The sequence below is a fragment of the Triticum aestivum genome, chromosome 1B (assembly GCF_018294505.1).
Source record: "Triticum aestivum cultivar Chinese Spring chromosome 1B, IWGSC CS RefSeq v2.1, whole genome shotgun sequence".
Taxonomy (NCBI): Eukaryota; Viridiplantae; Streptophyta; class Magnoliopsida; order Poales; family Poaceae; genus Triticum; species Triticum aestivum.
In genome coordinates this window covers 682419583-682441761 of record NC_057795.1, presented here as the reverse complement: position 1 = coordinate 682441761, position 22179 = coordinate 682419583, and the positions used below count along the sequence as shown (strand labels likewise).

The window sequence follows — 22179 nt, the reverse complement described above, 5'->3', positions numbered from 1 at the left end:
TTGCAACAAGTCAAGCATTATAAAACATTTTTTGTCTTTGTCAATCTATAGATCCATCACTACACTATAGACTTTAAGTCTTTCACAGGGTCTACCAAGTTCTAAACATGAATTATGTGTATGGATACTATCTCGGATTATTTTTGGCATATAGCCAATTTTGGAGTGAGGACTCATCAACGCTTCTCTTGTGTATTATAGGTTCATTGTTTGTTTCAACAATATTTCGTCTGCACACCCTGAAGGTCTGTATGGATTTTTTTCAACCTATATAGTTCAGTTGCATGTTCGACCGAAGTTTCTATATCCTATATAAACCTCTATCAGTCATGGTAAGAAATTTTGAAACCACTTCTAGTATTTCTTTTTGACCTGATTACAAAGATTCTGTAATATCGTTGAATTTCATTGTCCTCTCACTCACTTTTTTTTGCAAAAAACATTTTCTATAAAGTTTCCGCACTCTGTGACAAAATACTTTGCCTCGGCGTAGTGATAGAGGAATACCCGACCATTTTGGATAACCTACAAAGTAGCACCTATGTCAACAAATTTGATGGCACTATTTTCAGTGTAAAAGTCATAGTCTCTAAAGCATTACAGTAAAAGTATATTGGTGGAAAAATAATGTCATCTCTGATCTTACCATGTCATAGATAGCTTGATTAGTAGTGTTTCTAGAAGGTGTAAGCTATAAATTCTTTTATAGCTCGTCATACATTTTCTAAATTTGTAACTCAAATATTTCCTTTTCTAGAATCCAATTATAGAAACATAATTTTTTTTGTTACAATAATTTCTACTTCATTCTGAAAATATTTTGAAACATTTCAAAAGATCTAGATTTATGTTTCAATTAGTAAATACAAATATCTACTTGAGTCATCTTTCAAGATAGATAAATCCACTGCTTGCAACAACACTTATTGGACTATACATCAATATGCATATTTCGAATCTATTTTGTTGACCGTTTTTATGGCATGTGAACTGTATTTTAGTTTACTTCATTATTTGGATGAAAATTGCAAGTGTGAGATGATTCAAAATCAAATGCTTCCAAAATCCATCACTATGGAATTTCTCCATGCGGGTTTCTCCAATGAGAGTAAATGAAGTGCCACACATGTGTGGTATTTTTTTAGTCTTGCGACATCTAGCGTCAGTGTTATGGATGTTAAATTCTATCATTAATATTCATAACTTACATCCTATTCAGGAGTATGGCCCCTTTGTTCATTACATCGAACAACTATTGTTCTCTTATAAACAACCTCCTTGGAACTTCTACGCAATGTGCTAGAGTGTACAAAACTCCAAAATGAATTATGAAAAAAAAATTGAAGGTAATATGTTGATGAAAAAGTATCATAACTCTTACAGTATTTTCAACATATATTTTAACCTCATTAATTTGTTGGTCATTAGGCCATAGTAATTCTTGCATCAATTCGCAACAACATGCAATCGCGTAGTTATCATTGTGATCAACTTTTAACCACAACCGGAGAATATAGTGTTTAACAATTTAATCACAATCCTCAAGAATTACATTTTACTTGACCAACTTTCTCTATATCTTACAACTTGTATGACATTTATACATGAACTGGACATTCCATTATTCTTTTCTTTCTACCTCTAAACTTCTTATAGTTTTACTTCCAATATTTCTCCCAGTCAAAGAATTATCTAACTTTTTAAGAGGGACGTGAGCCCCAAACTTCCCCAGGCATGTAAGTCTCATTACATCCTTTAGTTTTGTTCTTTCTCTTTAAGTTCTCGCCATCAACTCATGACCGGCGTTCTTCCGGATCTTACACATTCTATTCTCAAACATAGTTGAATGCTTCACTAGAACTTGTAAACAATTTTCAATAATATTACATATCTTTGTTTGTTTCTAAAAAAAATCAGTTCCAATAATATTACATAAACTATCCCAAACATTTTTAAGTTCGGATTTCTTGGAAGCAAGCAGACCGTAATGTAATTCTTAGGCTTTTGGATCAAAAGATGTAAGTCTCGTCATTCATAACATTAGCAGGAGAGCATTGCAAGCATGCAGTAGGACAAAATCCTTCTTGGCGGTCTTAGATGACAATCCTCTCAATCGTAAACGATTCAACCAGATAAATAACTGTGAACCAATTTCAACAGCAAAGGTGGAACCATGAGCCATAATTCTACAACTATAATGCAAATTACACATAGACATTTATTCACAATTAATGTTGCACTTGTGTTTTAAACAAATTTTAATATAAAGTGCACTCCCACTCAAATCAATATCTCTCATAATTGAAAGTGAGTGATTCAAGATCCTTATCTCATTCACACCCATAGATGGTAGCATCTCATATGATCTGAATTTAAACCGGTAGGGAATATTTTGCAGATCATATCATCATATGACTCTTGTTCATCTTTCAATGCTTTGTACTCCGAGCTCAAAACTTTTCCGCTAGAACTTCAAGACAGCCGAGTGTTTCTGCTGCGAAGCCTACCTCACCTTCCATACACTTAATGATAAGACCGAACCTCAATGGCAAGATCCGATCTGATTTTGTGGCCTAATCTTTCACGACACTCCACCTCTAGCAGTGGAAACCTCTTGCCCGTGCACGCTATGAACGCGAAGTAGAGGGATTGAACCCTACGGTCCAGCACGAGAAAACTAATCTCGACGACAGTACTCATGCGCAAAATAATTTCTACAAAGAAATTGCAACACAGAGGTTTTCTAAAGATTACTCCGAAACTTGATATGGGTGTCTACCTTAAAAAACACATCGTGCCTATTTCACATAAAAAATAACATGCCTATTACATGGACCATACCTAGTTATTTATATAGAAGTAACTTGAGGCACGTACATGTGCCTCCTAAAATCTGGACTCTTCTATATTTAAACTAACTTGCATTTTACATCTCGGCAAGCATGCAAAGATCGACTAAAATAAAGTTTGGCTCCTTTATTTGTTTGCTCCTTTATCTGTTTTTTCCAACGTGGTGCCCCCCACCCAGACTCTTTTAAACTCATGATATTCCAAGTAAGGATGAAAATGGAGCGGAAACTTTCCGTTTTTCCCGGAGGAAAAAGGGAGACGGATAGAAAATATGAAAATGGAAACGGAAATTTGCAAAATGGAAATGGAAATGGAACTTTTTATGCAGAAACGGAAACAAAAACGGAACAATGTTTACCGATGGAACAGACATGGAAAGGGAACTTTCCATTTCCGCGAATATGAAATTTCCATTTTTACTCTAGGCCTATGGATGCTTACCTCAACCACCAAACAACATATAATGACACAATGAACAAAATGAATAGAATGAATCATTTGAGGCCCAACTTCTACTACCATACACATAGTCAACTAGACTCTAAATGCAATTTTCCTGTACAACTATAATACTATGTTAAGTTCCTAACAGAAGCATATTATTTTGTAGCCATGTTAACAGTTCATTAAATTTGTTTGTTTTGGTGTGTATTTCTCTATGATTCAAGGGGTTTTTAAGTTCTGCACAGTGTCTACTTCTATTTTCGTGTCCGCTCCGTATTCACTCCGTGTCCATTTTCGATAATATCTGTTTCCGTATTCATTTCCAGGATTTCTGTATTCATTTCCGCTTCTGCCTAAAAATATGAAAATAAATGTGGTAGCACCCAGTTCTGTTAGTTTCCGCTCCGTTTTCATCCCTAATTCCACGTGATAAATTTCCTTATACGTATAGCTTTTGGTCGTTCAGGTGGCCATAACTGCCCAAAGAAATACTGAACATGATTTCTTCTTCTTGTATCTGAAACAAACACTAATTTTGATACCCCACATGCGTATCTTACTTTTCTTCCATGGAAACTAGAGTCCCAAAGTCCTAATATCTTGGCTGCATGCCTACCGTTATTACCAAAGACACATACATGCACTTCTTTTTCTTTTACTAGTTCCAACTAGCATAGTCCGCGCGGCGGCACGCCGCGCCTGGTGATGAATTATATTTATACGGATCGTAAAGGCCATTGTTATATTTTTAATGACAGAATCGCATAACTAAAACCCAGAAAGAGTTCTAAAAGATGGAAAATGAGTACATTTATTGCAGCAATGTATGATAAATACTGATGAACGGAAGTGTACACACTACTAATAAGGTCTACTTATTGGCACATTATAGAGACCGTTCTATGGAACATACCATATACAATGATGCAACTGCATGAAAGTAAATGATTGCGGATGGCCTAGTTGAGTTAAATCATCCTAGTGTAGCCCCCCGTAAGATAGTTTGTAATGAAGTAGTCAAGAGCTTTTGCAAATTCCTCTACCTGTCCAACGGGTGTCTTAGCTCCTTTGTATTTAATGATGGGATCATCTCTCTGAGGACGTTGGGGTACATGCGAAGAAGTGCCACGTCGGAGAAATCATTGCATAGTATCGCCAAGATCATTGTTTGTCTTGCAAATTCATTCTGTTGGGTACTTACTTGCTAGCGAGCCATGTTGAATTTTCATGCCCGTGCGGTGGCACGCCGCGCCTATTGATACTTTATGTGAGAAATTCTATGTACAATAATATTAAACTTCATATACCAATTATTTAATTATTTTATTCACTTTTACGTGTTCACTTCAAATTTTACATTATGGTGTATGTAAAAAAATTATATTGGTACAAATGCTATAATCTTTCATAAAGAAAAATTTTATTGAATGAAAAGAGTCAGTACATTAATTGTACATAAAGAGAATACATATTGATATTGCATGATAAATTTCTGATTCCTTGGTAATTCAAGGCATCCTTGTTTGACCGCCCATTGGTTTTGTGTTTGTAATGAAATGATAGCTGACGAAGTTCACATCAGTAGTTAACATGATAGAGCTTGTATATGGGGCAGTTGTTCAGCTTCTGTAAGAAAAACAGATTGTTAATGCCTTGCAATTGCTTCCGGCTTTTCACCCCGTAAGGGTCTTATTATGTAAGTTAATAGTATGTCATCCAAATTCATCATAGCTTGATGCATCCATACAATAAATATGAGAAGGGATCGTTCAAAAAAGTAAATATGAGAAGGGGTTAAACCATATCTCTAGTATTGATGCCTACATACAACAAATATGATAAGGGGATAAACCCATATTATTTAGTCTTGATGCTTGCATAGAACAAATATTAGAAGGGAGTAAATCATGGTCATCCCAAAAACCATATCATCAAATTAACAGCAGATGCAGCAAATGACACGGGACCATGAGAATATATCCCACACCGGAACTGCCGTGGGTTTAACGGTTGCAAATTCCTGCACCAAGGACAGATAGTAAATGTTTGCAGCAATGATGGAAGGGATGCTATACCTTAAGAGCACAAAAATGAACCTGAAGCTAAATAACACCAATCAGTTAGTGGCCATCTCTGAACCTTTAGTCTACAAGAAAAGGTTTAAAATAATCGACAGAAGCAATCCCTATATGGATTATCAAGAAGAAAGAGGATCAGGAGAAACCTTGTCTTATTACATAGCAATGATAGCACCAGAATTTTGACCACTTGCAAATCTCCCTCGCTATTGAGCTGCACAAAAAAATATGAGAGAGAGAGAGAGAGAGATGATCACATGAACCTGGACGTACGCGAAACCTCGTCGGACCATGCAAGGGGATACAACGCGGAAGGCATGCATCGCGGTTTGAGTGCACTTCATGTTCAACAGCATCACATAGCAGTGCAGTGCGCAACGCCAGGCCGTGCCTTGCTGATGGACGTTTCACGTTGAGATCCACGTACTCATCCACATGCCCGTAGCATCATTAGCAACAGCCGATCCTGGCTAACAACGGACCACTCCGGCTCCAGTCGCTCCTGCGTAGTGTGGCCGTCTTCGAGACCATCCTACTATCTACTGCATCGCCTCCCCTCCCTCCCCCCCCCCCCCGACGCTGCAACCTAACCCCTTGTCGGCGCCACAGAGCAACCTGCTGTCTGCTGCACCAGGAGCATCCGCCCTCGCCACTGTCACACCGCTCGCACTGGCAAGTGATCGTTATCCGGCGGTGGTGATGCCGTCATCGTTGTCGTAGAGGTTGTTGCCGCAGGATCTATGCTCCCCGAACAGGGCGTCCTACTACGTCTGAGCGGAGACCATGGCCCCGCCAAGGGGATACGCAAGCGCCGGCCGCCGGGACACCCGGTTTCCGCGCAGCCCGTAACCAATCGACAACATCTTTGACGTAGTCACCGTCGGCTGCAGACGGCTGGTTGGACGGACTCAAGGCGATGCCAGAGCCGAAGATGTGGTTGATCCTCACCAGGCCCGCCAGCACCGCAAAGAAGGTCAAGGGAGATTAGGAGGCCCGGGGCAGCAGCAGCGAGTTGCCGACAGCCAGGGCGCGGCGGCGGCAACGGCCGATCATCAGAGGACGAAGCATGTTCCATACATACGGGCCGAGCCGAGACAACGGCCGACGCAGCAAGACAACCCGAACCACCACACCGGCCAACCAGAGCTCCCCGTGACGGAGGAGGCCGAGCAGGACGCCGCGGTCCATTACGACAGGAAGAAGGATATACCATAGAAACAGTATATGCTAACCCGAAGAAAACCTAGCACAATGATATGAGAAGAAGGACGATCTATTTATAACCCCCAGGACGTAAGCAATGGTAGTATGTGGCGAGGTTTCGAGATCAAATGACTACAGCGGCGCAAACCAGAAACAAAAAGCAGACTCTAGATCGAAACATGAAAGCGACACCGATCAAAAAACGCAAGAACCCTCCAGATCTGGTGATGGAAGCGGCACCGTTTTTCACCATAGAGCGGCAAAATCGCTAACCGCATCCAACCGCACCCAAGAATTCAGCACACAAGTTCAAAAATTTGAAACTAGACACCGAATCCACAAAGCATTTCTACCCCGGCAAATACCAAATTAATAGCACGTGTCACGTTCAAACTTACCAGAGGTCACTTTCAAACAAGTGGAACAACCTTGGGGCAAAATTTTTGTCTGGAATAGATGCTTGGGTATTTGTATTCCTTTCCCGTAGTCTTCTTTGTTTGGATGAACAACGCCCATCTTTCTTAGTATATCTTCATCTTGGACAACTTATGTAGCATGTTGAATAGTAGACGTGGACGTCGTTATATCATCAGTGACCATCGTAATTAATCTACATACGGTCAATGTAATGAAACGCTCCTCATCCATGGCACAAGATTACACGTTTTACCCTTCTTGACAGTATACGTGTGTGTGATAATAGTACACAACATCATGCTCTTTGTACCATGGCTCACCCAATTACAAGTGGCAGGAAACCATCGGCGCCAGAATCACATCGCACTAAACCTCGCAAAACAATTTTCCCAACAAAAACGGTACCTTAGTTTGGTGCGTGACAGTGAGCTCTTCATGACCCCAACGAAACAAGTATGGTTTTGGATGTGCTATTATTGGTATCTCCAGCTTCCCCACCATCTTGATGCTTGCTGGTTGCTGCGTTGATCAAATTCATGTGATTGATCATCATAGCACATGATATCTCTCTCACTACCACACGGATGTGAAAAAACCCAGTCCAACGGTCTTGCTCCTCCAACTGAAATCCATAGCTTAACTTACTGAATAATGATGTGCTCGCCATCTTTTTCATAGTTTCGTGAACAACCTGATGCTCTAAAATACCACCTGATAAGACCGAAACTCGATGGAGAGATTCGATATGTTTTTGCGGCCTGGTCTTTCACGACACTCCACGTCTAGCAGCAGATATCTCTCGCCCCGTGCATGCTATGTGCGTGAAGTAGAGGGATTGAACCCTACGGTCCAGCATGAGAATACCATGGAGATTGCCACGGTGAGCTGCTCTTCACAAGCTTGGTGTCGCACCAAGTCGAGGAGCAGCACGAGCCGCTTGAACCGAACCCAATGTCAAATCAGGCTCAGGACGAGCGTCGGAATGTTCTTCTTGGGTCAATCCCAAATCATAACCAGCAACCGCTCCCCATGGCCCAGATGTCAGATCAGGCTACGACTGAGCATGACAGTCCAAGGTCAATGTCAGATCAGATCTCGGAGCCTCTTCCCGTGGTCGTGATTTTGGATCAAAGTCAAGGGGAACATTTGGAATATTTTCCAAGGTTGATATCAAATCAGAACTCAAAGGCGTCTCCCTGATCCCAACATCGGGAAAGGAACAGGAGGAACATGAGAAACTTCTTCTGAATGAGAATTTGGATCGATTTCAGAAGCTCGCAACATTGGACGACTCGATATCAGTGTATGATTGAATCTGGGAGTCCCCGGAAGAGGTCGAATTTTTCGACCAACCCACCACCCATCTCATTGCTAAAATCGAAGACATGTGGCACCGATGAATCTATTTTATTTATTGAACCTATTTTATTTATTGAGGTGGCCGTATGCATTGTTCTGATGCAGAGGCCGGGGAATCCCCCCCTTCTCAAAAAAAAAAGTGTCACCGACGACACCAAAGACATGAAAGAGGAGATCGGCGAGTCCTCAGTGATAGACTTGATGTTGAGTGTGAGGAGGTCGGTCTGGAGCATAGCCTAGGCCTGCCATGCTCCTTCCCGGCGGCCGATGACTTAGCTTATTCCAAATATGATACGGAGGACGGTTTCTATGAAATGCGTCAGGGTGGGGACGCTATTCGTGGTCGCAGGAACCTAGCGGCGACAAATCCTCCCTGCTTCTCGGATCGGTGATGTCTCATGTCTTCCCGCCAAGCTTCAAGCTCGTGAAGTGTGAAAAATACGACGGGTCGAAAGATCCCTACTTTTGGATCGAGGATAACATCCTCGTGGTCCATGTGGGTAATGGCGACAAATTGTACACCATCAAGAACCTGCCGCTCATGCTAAAGGGTTCAGCCTGGCATTGGCTGCACACTCCGCTGCCGAGCTCGATCAACGCTTGAGCAGCTCTGCAGTCCGAGTTGATAACAAATTTCTAGGGCACACAGGTTAAGGGACCGGTTATAGATGCTCTAAGGCACCCATCTGGATATACTATTTGGCAACGACAGTGCAATGCACCGATGTTCTTTCCACCCATACTACCATTTCCAAGATCATCCACACTACAATGATCAAAAAAGGCTGCTTATGTATTAGCTCGATGCATTTGCTACAAGAGAAGTTCATCAGCACGTAGTATGTACTACTTGGTCAGCACGGGCCTGCATGTATAGACGCATGGCTGCACATGTGTGTGCTGCCATGATAGAAATACCAGTGGACGTCGCTGCTGATAGAATTGATACACAATGCACTGTTGACCCGGCTATCCTTGAGATGTATACTTGTTTGTCAGATTGTTGCAACTTGTGAGTGCCGACTGGTTGTTTGTCAGATTGTTGCAACTTGCGCGTTAGGTACGAGCTGACTGGGTTTCCACTACACATGTTCCCGTCCAGCTCCAGGAACACTGACTCGGTATTATTCTCTGGCCATTCTGGTGCCCCATCGTCTGTGGAGCTTAAAGGAAAAGGAAATAGGAAGAGGCAGTTTGTTTGGTTGACTCGCTCCAGTCCAGTCGTCGATGCGCCACCCACAAATCACTATCCAGTTACTATCCTTGGCCAGCCGCCAGGAACGACTGCCTCCACCACCCGTTACTCCTAGTCCATCTCCAGACACTTTCATCCAGCTCCGGCGCAGCCACCCACCCTCTCCCGGCCACCTCTCCAGTTACACCACGCCTCACCAGTTCGACCTCTCTGCAGCAGCCGTCGCTGGGGTCGAGATGTCCGTGAGCGTGACGATTGGGGTGATGAGACCCCTCCTCGGCAAGTTCGCGGACCTGGCGGGCAACGAGTACAGCAAGCTCAAGGGGGTGAAGAAGCAGGCGGCCTTCCTCGAGAAGGAGCTCAGCGCAATGAACGCCGCACTCGAGAAGATGGAGGTCATGGACGAGCTTGATCCCGTGGCTAGGGACTGGAGGGATCATGTCCGGGAGATGTCATACGACATGGAGAACTGCATCGATGACTTCCTGCGCCAGTTTGGAAGTGGTAATGCAAAGCTAGGATTCATCAAGAAGACGGCCCGACGTCTCAAGATGTTGGGACAGCTCCATCGGATTGCCGACCGCATGGAAGAGCTCAAGGCTCTTGCGCTAGACGCAAATGAACGACGCCTCAGGTACATTCCAAACTGCTTTCAAGAACAATTCAAGAGTACTCCCGGTATTTAAGTTCATTTGTTATTAAAGGAATCTATAATTTACATGTTATGTCTGTACGACGCAGAGAATTATGAGAGCATAGAGGACTTCACAATTACGCTATACTCCCTTCCTCCGTGAATAAGTGTACATCTAGCTTTTGTTTTAAATCAAAATTTTAACCAATTTTCTAGAGAAAAGTATGTAGCATTTATGACACTAAATTAGTATCACTAGATCCGTTTTAAAATGTACTTTGATAATATACCAATTTGATGTCATATATGTTACTACTATTTTCTATTAAGTTGGTCCAAATTTTAAAACTTTGACTTAAAACAAAAGCTAGATGTACACTTATACGCGGATGGATGGAGTATGTGGTAACCAATCTGTAGCTCTATTATCCAAATAAAAACGCTGGAAACAGTTTGAAGGGTTCTGTCTAAAACTGTTTCTGAATATCCTATTCTAGGTACAAGTTTGAAGACCGCAAACCTGATTCTAGCTTTGTTGCTATTGATCCTCGCATGACAGCAATATATGTGGAAGCTGCTGGCCTTGTGGGCATCGACGGTCCAACTGAGGAGCTTGTCAATTTGCTGTCAGATACTCAGGAGAAGCTCAAAGTGGTGTCCATCGTGGGATTCGGAGGACTGGGTAAAACTACACTGGCCAAAAAGGTGTACGATGAGATCAAAGGGGAGTTTGAATGTACATCATTTGTTTCTGTATCCCAAAGACCAAATATGACGGGGCTTCTCCATCGTATACAACTAAAACTTGGGATGAATCAGTCTTCTCGGGTCTATGAGGTGCAAGACATTATTGAAGAGCTTAAGGAATATCTCACAGATAAAAGGTATTATTATTTACTTCAATCCTCACGCATGCTTTTGCATGGGCAAGTTATGTTAAATTCGAATAACTGTTTGATTAGATCAATCAATTTATATGCTTGTAGCTTGCATCGTATATGGGGGAATCACACATGGTTGTTCTGATCATATAGAGGCATTTTTCCTGCACAATAGAGGCATGTGTTTTAGTTTCTATTCATTTGATTTTAAAAGGCATCCATCAAAATGCAAAATATGCAATGATGTTACACCCTAAGAGACATTCAATTCAGTCAGCTTGTTTGGATCCTATGGATTAGGCCTAGAATTAGAAAATAGTCAAAACTGGCTGCAGACATTTTTGCGAGAAAAACATCGGATCTACTATGAACTATCAAGGCAGTATAAATAACACTAGAAGTCGAAAGTACATCCAAATTTGTCGACCACCTAGCGACCACTACAAACATAGAGTACTCCAAGAATTTAAATCACAAATTCCAAGTCCAATTCCAGTGTGTTAAAATATGGATATATTAATTAGTTACTAACAACAAACAATAAAATGGAAATAGTGTTTCACAGTGTTCATACATGGTAAGGGCATCTCCAATACCGACCCTCGAACCACCTGCAACTGTGCGGACTGCACGGTCCGGACATGTTTTGCCATCCAACATGGGTCAGTATCGGTATGCCGATCAGTCCGGATGCACTCGTTCCCACAAAAAGAAACAAAGTGGGGGAAGGGGACTCTGTAGGCGTCTAGACCGCTTCCATGCCCGCATCTGACTGCCCTAGCCCACCCAAAACCCTCATCCCTCGCCCACTCGCTTTCCCTCCCAACGCTAGCTGCCCACATGCATGCCGCCCTAGAGCGGCCACTCTGCATTGACGTTGAACTAGAGCAGAATTGACCTCTCACTCATGCCTGCATTGAAGTGGCTCGCCGGCCATGGGCGCCACCCGCTCCGCATCCCTGGTGTCGGTGCCTGTTCAATGCCGGAGAGATGTTTACCGGACGGGACCGGACGGATATCTTCCACGCCTGTTCAATGCCCGTTCTTCCATCTGCCATCATTAAACATGCTCGTCGGCCGAGGAACCAACTCTGGTGCCCGGAGGCTTGACCTCACCGGAAACCACTATTTAAGGGTTGCCACAACCGGCTCATAACACACCACAATACTTCCTCCTCCCTTGTGCCACATCTTCCATGACCGCAAGCGCGAACGCCGTGTGGGAGAGCCATGTGCAGATTCGATAAGGAGACCAAATGGTGTGCAATGAAAGGGTATAAGATGCATTAAGGAAGAGATGATAGTAAACCCATATCATTAATATATCCTGCCTTAAAATGTAATCAAATTCTGATGAAAATCATAGTCTAAATCTAAAACACATAAATCAAGATCATGCCCATAGGTGTTGTAAATGAAAAATAGGGATGCAGCTTCCAATATTGCATCACTTTTTTTTTGAAAAGAAGGATAACCGCTAGCCTCTGCGATACACACAACCATCTTTATTATATTATTCAATAGAGCCTGTCAAAAACAAATATATGAATCAACCCAAAGCCACCTTCCCTGCGATCTACTCCCTCCGTTCCAAATTACTTGTCGCTGAAATGGATGTATCTAGAATTAGAATACATCCAGATACATCCATATGTGCGACAAGTAATTCGGAACGGGGGGAGTATGCCGCTACACCTACTAGCTTGATGACGTGCGTGCCTTGACTAGGCACTAATGCGCACCATCTAATCTGGTGGCCTCGCCAAGCCACCCAACGGCGAGCCGAGATCACCAACATGTCTAGCATTCCCTTAGTGCACATATTGGAGAAGCCTTGTAGATATGTTGGAGAAGCCTTGTAGACATGTTCAAGAAGATTTGCAGACATGACATACCTTCTGCAAAATGGTGGAGAAGCCTTGCAGACATGACAAAAAGTTCTCAAATTTGAAAACCATGGGCGTATTTGGTCCCCTATCATTGGCAAGGAGGAGTGGGCAGTGGTCTGAGAGCGAAGAAGAAATCGCATGGAGAAGATTGATGTCGAACTCCATATCCCAGTCGGTAATACAGAAAAAGGAGTCAAGCTTACACATGAATGGTTGGATTCATTATCGCATTACTCCAAGTGAAGCAGTGATTTTGACAATTTTCAAGAGTGGCACGAAATGGTTGATTCTGCTCATGTTGACATTGTGCTTGTTTTTTTTGTCTCTGGCCCGATAAATTTGCTTGAGATTCCAAAGCAAACCACGTAAAAATGTTCAGTGGTTTTTCCATGGATAGTTCTTCAAAGAAATCATTCTTTCTGTTTGAAGCAATGGGGCAAGTCACACTAGTAATTTGAAGGACGTGTTGGAATTCCACATGAAGTGTAATTTTGAAGAATTGCATTCTTCTATAAAATAGTATAGTGCTTTCTAGAAATCTGCAACTATATTGTTTTGAATAGGGCAACTTGGTTTGATATTTATAAAGTTTCTTCTCCAGATTAACCAATTTCGTTTTTCCATCAATTGTAGATGTATTTTTTCAAAAATTGTGCAACTAACACTACTAGAAAAGTGGAACTGGTTTTGCTATGCGTTTTTCATCTCGTATTATGCTTCAATTCTTTTGCTTCCTAGAATTTTCATACATCTTGCTATTTTTTCATGGAAAGGCTTTTTAGTAACTGAAGCCTAGTACAAGCAAGGAATGGCAAAAAAACGCTCATGTGGAAATTAATGGGCAAAGAAAAAGGCACATAGGCCGAGTACTTACGACCGAAAAGGATAGGGGAAAGTTCTCATTGTACCCTCATACCAATATACTCTCTATCCTCACTGTCCATTATTGCATCAAAATTCATGCAAGAAAACGCCTCTTTTGTTGTTTCTCCCAAATAAAAGAACATTTGAACTTCAAACTTTATATATCAACATAACACAATTACTATCATGTGCAGAATTGTTTTAAATTTTTTGGCGCTATATAATTTTAAAAATATATAGTTCATTCAAAATTTGAAAAAAAAATAAAAAAACATGTTTCATCCAAAAAAACAGAAACATTTTATACAATGAGTGAGACTTTTGTATAGTTGATCTCGAAAGGTTTAAGATCAAATGTTCTCCTGTTTGGAAGAAACAAAAAGGAGAAATTTCTATATAAGGATAGTAGGAATCTTAACACAAACTGAATGGTCTAGTTAGAGGGTACACTAGTATCGGGATCTAAAAAAATCCACAAACGAAAGAAAGAAACGTACAAGCCCATAAATATATATAAGATGAATGAGGATATTGGCGTGTGGATCGGATAGATAACATGTCAATTGAGAATTTTACTAATTCTCAGCCGTCTAAACCATAGACAGTCCCTAATTATAGACAAATATGTGTATGTAAGTTGTCTGGATTTTAAATTTGGAAGTCAGTTTTGTGGGAGATGGAAAATTGGAGTAGGACAATTATTGGATCTTAGTCCAATGACCCAGACTTGCCTCAATTTTTTCACGTGACTTATAGATAGCTGGTCCCATAATATTAATGTCGAGTTAATGAGGAATGCAACATTCACGAAATTTTACCTACGGTTTACAAGCTGATTCTGACTTGGCAAAGTTTGATTCGAACTAGGACAATACCCGTGCATTAAAATGGGATATAAATATTCTAGTACGTTAGCTTGTGATTTACCTTCCCATATTAACGTGATTGTCTAATTAAATGTTTATCAAGCTCTGTTCGTGATTTACCTTACAGTTAGAATTTCGGTAAGTGTATTAAAGTGGAGTTGATTCAAAGTGTAAGTAAATTACTATGATTGATTATCATACATGAAAGGTTGGACAAAGAAATGGTGGGAAGAAAAGTGAAACATGGAACGTTGCATTCTTTTTAAGTAGTATACAAGATATAAGATAAGACAATGGGGAGGCTGGGCCCACCCCCATGGCACGTAGGTTTAGGTTTCTGCAAGTTAATTATTCCCATCTCCCAAAAGTAAAGAGGGTAACAATACACTAGCATATTGTTTTTGGTTGCTTAATTTAGATTTTGTTGATTTTAACACATCATGCATTCTTTTGGTGTCATTTAGTCTCGAATATTATACAAGCCTCCTAATTTAGCCCACCGAAAAAGGGGTTTCCTTGAATTCAATTTTCCTTAGTTTTCTTGGTCAAGTTTGATAGAATATTTGGAAGCTTTCATCTGCAACTAATAATCATATTGAATAATGTGTATATAACATGTGAAACTTATTGTAGTTGATGACTTGTGGTATCAATGACCATGGAATACTATGAGTTGTGCCTTTTACAAAAAATGTTATATTAACTGAGATTTATTTGAGTTTTATCCGATCATTTAATCATTTCATATCATTTAGTTTTTATGTCATTTATTGTTCTAATTCGATAGAATATTTTGAAGCTTCCATCTACACTTATAATCATATCCCACCATACGTACCATTGACAGGTACCTTATTGTATTGGATGACTTGTGGGACCAGTCAGCATGGAATACTATCAGTCGCACATTTCCAGAAAATGCTAATAGGAGTAGAGTACTGGTTACCACACGTGTGGAAGGCGTGGCTTGTGGAGCATGTTGCAATCAGCCTGGGTGCATTTACAGAATGGAGCCCCTTGACGAGGTAGACTCGAAAGAGTTGTTTTTTCATAGAGTGTATGGGTCTGAAGATGACCGTTCATCCCAATTTGAAGAAATCTCAGCTAAGATTCTAAAGAAGTGTGGTGGGCTCCCACTTGCAATAATTACTATAGCTAGCCTATTAGCTACTCGTCCTGAAAGGTTAAGGGATGAGTGGGAGAGCATCAAGAATTCTCTTGGAACCCAGTTTGTGGTAAACCCCACTTTGGATGGGGTAAAGAATATATTAAACCTTAGCTACATCCATCTTCCCCTTCATCTCCGGGCATGTTTGCTGCACCTTGGTTTATATCCAGAAGATCATGAGATCGAGAGGGATGATTTGGTTCGACAATGGTCAGCTGAAGGACTTGTCAGTAAATTGCATGGGAAAGACTCTGAGATTGTTGCGCAAAGCTATTTTAATGATCTTGTCAACAGAAGCTTGATTCAGCCTGGACGTACCTCGGATGGCGAGTTGGTATCATGCAGAGTACATGATATGATGCTCGATTTGATCCTAAGCAAGTGTGAAGAGCATAATTTTCTGATAGTTGAATGCAATCCTGAAGAGATGGTAAGAGATCATGGCCGAAAATATAAGACACGTCGTATATCCATGAACTTCAGTAATGGTGGTGCAGCAGATGAGACAACATCAAGGACTATTCCTTCTAGCCTATCACAAGTTCGATCACTTGCGCTTTTCGGGGAATCCAAGTACATGCCCCCTCTTTTGCATTTTAAGTATCTCAGGGTCCTTCTCTTCAAAAGTTTGGGCCACAAAGTAATTGATCTCACGGATATTGGCCAACTGTTCGAACTGAGGTATTTAAAAGTTTCATCTAAAGGAAAAGTCAAACTCCCTGCCGAAATGCAAGGGCTTGTGCATTTGGAGACACTAGATTTAGATTGCATGTGGGCCATAGAAATCCCATCGGATATAGTTAACTTGCCCCGCTTATCCCACTTGGAAGTTCCATACGGATGCAAAGTGCCTAAAGGGATCAGGAAAATGAAATCATTGCACACTTTGATTGGGTTTTACCTGGGCCCGAGTTCATTGGAGGATATTGAGGGACTCGGTGAGCTTACCAATCTGAGACGCCTGGGGCTCTCAGTGTATTTTCTAGACGGACTTGAGATAGCAGCATGGGTTGCTTTGGCGCATTCTATTGAGATGTTGCATGATCTCAGATATCTCAGCATCATTTGCCATGCCGCTTATACGAGTGACCTACTAGACTCATTATCAAATCCTTCTCGTCATATGAAGGTACTTAAGCTGTGTCCACTTAGGATGCCTAGAGTTCCCAAGTGGATTTGTGGTCTCCAATGCCTCTGCCGGCTAGAGCTGAATGTCGACACGTGTACTGACGAGTTGCACGCTCTTGGAGAGCTGCCCTCTCTCGTCCACCTCAAATTACGGATGTGGAGTATCCCTGAAGACAGCTGTGTCACTTTCTCCGCGGGATCATTTCCGGTTCTGGAGGTCTATGAATTTGAATCAGAGTATGATGTTACTGCGTACCTGGTCTTTGCGGCAGGGGCTATGCCCAAACTAAGTTTGCTTGTACTACAGTTCGACAAGCGTAACTGGGGCGGCGCTACACCAGTTGGCTTGGAGCACCTGTTGAGCCTCGAGTATATCATTGTACGTACCATCTGCGGCCTTGAAGAAGTGATGGATAAAGCAGAGATAGAGTCTGCCTTCAGGAACTGTACGGAGGTGCATCCAAACCGTCCTCTGTTTCACATCTCAAATAGAGCACGATAAAAACAGATGGTCGTATGGCGTGACACCACTTCCTTTCTGTGGCCGCTCGTGCGATCTTACCCAAATTCCGCGCAAGACCGGCCATATTCGAGCCGGGAGGTCGCAAATCGTGGTGGTTCTGCTGCAAAGGCCAGAAGAGAGAGGCCATGCCCTCCTTGGGTGATCCCTCGTCGAGGCCGAGGAAGAGGGCGAGGCGGAGATTATTCTTCTCGTGGCGGAGATCGTCATCGCCGGAGTAGTCTGAAGCAGGGATCCGGCGTGTGGCGGGGTGCTGCTACTGCTGCTGGCCTCCTCCTGCAGCTTCTGGACGCGGAGGCTGCGGCCATTCTTGTGCTTCCTAGGCGGACCGGAGGAAGAGCGGTCCTATTGCGGCGGGCGCTGCAGGAAGACGGCGAGGGCATGGCGGTGGAGACCAGGAAATAGGACGGCGGCAATAGCGGCGGGCGGACGAGGACGACGAACGCGGTTTGGAACTGGCCAAGCTCCGCTCGGCGGTCGCCGGGCTCGATGGCTCCAAGCTCGGCGGTCGCCGTTCCTCAAGTTCCTCACCGGTACGTGAGATGGCTCAAGAAGCTTCTTCAATCTTGCCTCAGTTCGGAAGTGGTCAAGCAAAATGTGGCCGAAAGTTGCAGGCAAGCCGAGGCTGTGGACGTTGGCGTTCTATTCAGCCAAATTCGTCGCGACAGTTCTTCAGGTAATTGCTTGCTGCTCACCACCGTGACTTTTTTAAATATTTTTCTGCAGTTCCAGTCTTGTGTGTAAGTTAAGCAATAGAGGCACATTGACTCACAATTCTGTTCAGGAATCGAGAACAGACAAATTATGTTGGCAATGCTTACTCAACTGTCTACAGAACTTAATTGCGTATTCATATTTCTTTCTACAATGATGATGTGGTTCCAAAAGAGTTAGGACTTGCTGTAATCTTGTGGTGTTTCTTGCATTAGGCAATGCAAATTTGTGGAGCCAAATAAAGCTTGAACAGTTTTGGTTTTTCTTTGGGCTGTTGTATATTATCACCATTTTGCTACTTAGACTACTGTCATGATGAATTTTTTTTTCGAAAAGGGGGGACTCCCCGGCCTCTGCATCAGAACAATGCATACGGCCACACTGTCATGATGAACTAACTTCAGTATTATCTTCATCGGATCTTCCTTTGAAGTGGATGGGACAAAACAAAAACCTAGCTGCAAACATGTTTGAAATGGCTCCTGAAAGTGCTCCCTCCGTCATCTCCATCTATGAAATTGATTATTTTTGTGGACAATATGGAGAAGGCAATGAAAGTGAGTAGGTCAGGACTCAATAGTCAAGACGGAGCTGCTGGTCCAGAACTCCAGATGCACGTGACGTCTTCAGACAACATTGTAGAGCACCTTCCAATGTCTTGTTTTATCGACAAATCGTCCGGAGATTCGTCCTTCATTCATTTAAGTAGAATACAGTGGCTCAGATTATTATGGGAAAACTAACCCGCATGCATGTATGTGTTTTCGAATTTGAAATGAAATAATAGCATTTGTCCTTCAGACATGGTGTACTGCTCTTTGTATGCCATTTAAACTTTTACTTATGATTTGGATATATATTTTCGCCTGACACCTTTTTAGTTTTAATCTTGGAGTTAGTTTATGGTTGCACAGTTGAATCTCATGTTGATCTTTTCTGTATTTTGGTTGCAAAGTGAATGTGAAACAGCCAAAATTGTTGGTGGGCGTGATCCTCATCTTCATTTTCACATAAGCACCGGACCTTTACAGTCTCGTCATGGGCATCATCCTCCAACTAGCACGGTGTTTTGCATAAAGATTTTGACGGAATCCTCAGTTTACTAGACCCATGTAATAAGCATGTACTTCCTCCATTCCTAAATATTTAAGTCTTTTTGGAGATATCAATATAGACTATATATAGATGTATGTAGACGTATTTTAGAGTCTAAATTTTCATTTTGCTCCGTATGCAGTTCATATTGAATTCTCTGAAAAGACTTATATTTAGGAACGGAGGGAGTACCATTGTGCTGCATGCAGAAGAGTGATAGATTATGAATGCATTTCCCAACATTTTGCTGTGGCCTACATCGAAAGCCAGATACTTTTTACGGTTTTGCATCAGACCGTACGCCATCTGTTGGCTGTGGTAGCCAACGGAAAAATCGCCGGTCGCCTGAACCCCTAATACTTCAGGGCGCCCCGTGTTACAAATTCCACAAACCGCGCGCGAGTTTTGTGCATGCCACGGCGCCGTGGTTCAGGTGCAGTGGATCGACCTCTCCAGCCCAGGAACATCAACTACGCGCTGCTCTTAGTAAATCGAGTCAGTTCCAAGTTCATCTCATGTCACCGGCGCCCACAATTTTCAAGCCACCAAACGGGAAGCATGCAGTTCGTTTCGGCCGATCGGCTAATTAACCGAGGAGCGACATCCTGACATACGCTTTTGCTCTTGGTAAATCGAGTCATTCGATTCGTAGAACGATCCGAGACTTGCACGTACTCTATCTGTTGTTATTTACTTGGCACATAGCTTTGTCCCGCATCGAACTTTTTAAACTTTACAAAGTTTATAAAAAAAAAGTAACATCCGCAATACCGAGTCAATATCATTAGAGTCATCAAATCAATATATTTTCCTACCAATATATTTTTTATTGTAAAAGCTCGTGTTGTTTTGAATAAACTTGATCAAACTTCATAAAGTTTGACTTAGGTCAAAGCTAAAAAGCGGAGTAAATAAAATCGGAGTGGGTATATATGAGCAGAACCAGCAAGCACGCACCTGCATATATCACAAATAACACTGTAGAAACAATAACATGGAGTACTACTAATTATGCATGAATCGATCGTTGTATACATTATCGATTGAAGATTACATCATGTGACGTCCGTCCTAATTAAACCCCTAAACGCTAGCTCATACTATAATTTTTTATGCATAGTACAGATCGATGTATACTAGCGCGTACAAAGAATGTCCAAGACAGTCGTGTGGCACCGTACAGATCGAACAAATCCACGCATTGTGCACGCCGATATGCAATATAGCGACGAAAAGCCATGCATGCATAGTGCACTCAGACAGAGGGAGGAGAAAACAAGACGGTAGCAGTGTGTTTGACTCGCTCAGTCGTCGGTTTCGTCACACCCAAATCACTACTAGCTACTACCCTCCTTGGCCAGAGAGGACCGCCTCCTCCACCCCCCGTCGCACTCGTAGTCCACCTCCTTGCCGCAGACCCGGCACGTTCATCCACCTCTCTCCAAATCACTTGCAGCCCATTCGACTTGCCACCACTCAGGTCAAGATGCCGGTGAGCGCGACGATAGGGGTGATGAGGCCCCTGCTCGGCAAGCTCGCCGCCCTGGCAGGGGAAGAGTACAGCAAGCTGAAAGGGGTGAAGAAGCAAGCATCCTTCCTGGAGAAGGAGCTCAGCGCCATGAACGCCGCCCTTGAGAAGATGGAACTCATGGACGAGCTTGATCCGGTGGCTAGGGATTGGAGAGACCATGTCCGGGAGATGTCGTACGACATGGAAAACTGCATCGACGACTTTGTCCGCCAGTTTGGAGGCGGTCATGCCAAGCAAGGCTTCATCAAGAAGACTGCTCGACGTCTCAAGATGTTGGGACAGCGTCACCGGATCGCTGACCGGATGGAGGAGCTCAAGATTCTCGCATTAGAAGCAAATGAACGACGAATCAGGTATATGTTAATTTGTTTTCCAGAATAATTGTGGATGCCAGAGGTCCCATAGTAAGCGTTCTTTTTTTTACATGTTATTATGTGTACAACACATATAATTATCAGAGCATAGGGGACATCACAATTATGCTATATTTCGTAACCAATATCTATTTTTCTATTGTCCGAAAGAAGAATGTTGAAAGAAATTATCCTAACACTATTTCTGAAAGACATGTGACTCCCTCCCTAAACATCCTATTCTAGGTACAAGATTGACGAATGCAATCATAACTCTAGCTTTGTGGCTATTGATCCTCGGGTGTCAGCGATATATGTGGAGGCAGCTGGCCTTGTGGGAATTGACGGCCCAAGGAAGGAACTTGTCAATTTATTGACATGTACCAAAGAGAATCTCAAGGTGGTATCCATTGTGGGATTTGGAGGACTGGGTAAAACTACACTTGCCAAACAGGTATACGATGAGATCCGAGGGTATTTTGGCCATACAGCGTTTGTTTCTGTATCCCAAAGGCCTAATATGATAGGGCTTCTCAATCGTATACAACTAAAACTTGGGATGGATAGATCTTCTTTGGCATACGAGGTGCAAGACATCATTGACGACCTTAGAGAATATCTCACACACAAGAGGTACTATTTGCTTTAGTCATCACCTATGCTTTTGCAGTGGCAAGTTACATTAAATCTGAATGATTGTTTTATTTTATCAGCATTCATTTTTATGCTTGTGACTTGCACGGCTTGGAATTGGGAGTATCACACATGCTTGTTCTAATCATACAGAGGGTTTTTTTTCTGCACGGTAGAGGAATAAGTGTTAATGTCTTTTCATTTGATTTTAAAGGTATTTTTCAAAAAGCATTGATATGTATTGTAAGCCTTTTTAGATATCCCTGTGAGCTTTGTGTAGTAATGTTTGAGCCATAACAAACCTTACCCATGACACCAAAAACTTAGGAATTGACACAAGTCTTGTTGGTATTTCCA

At 42.3% G+C, this 22179-nt stretch overlaps 1 pseudogene; it reads left to right on the top strand.

Moving 5' to 3' along the window:
• The first annotated feature begins 9616 nt into the window (after nt 1-9616).
• The window catches only part of LOC123082478 (uncharacterized), an 18495-nt pseudogene continuing 5932 nt past the window's right edge, over nt 9617-22179 (top strand).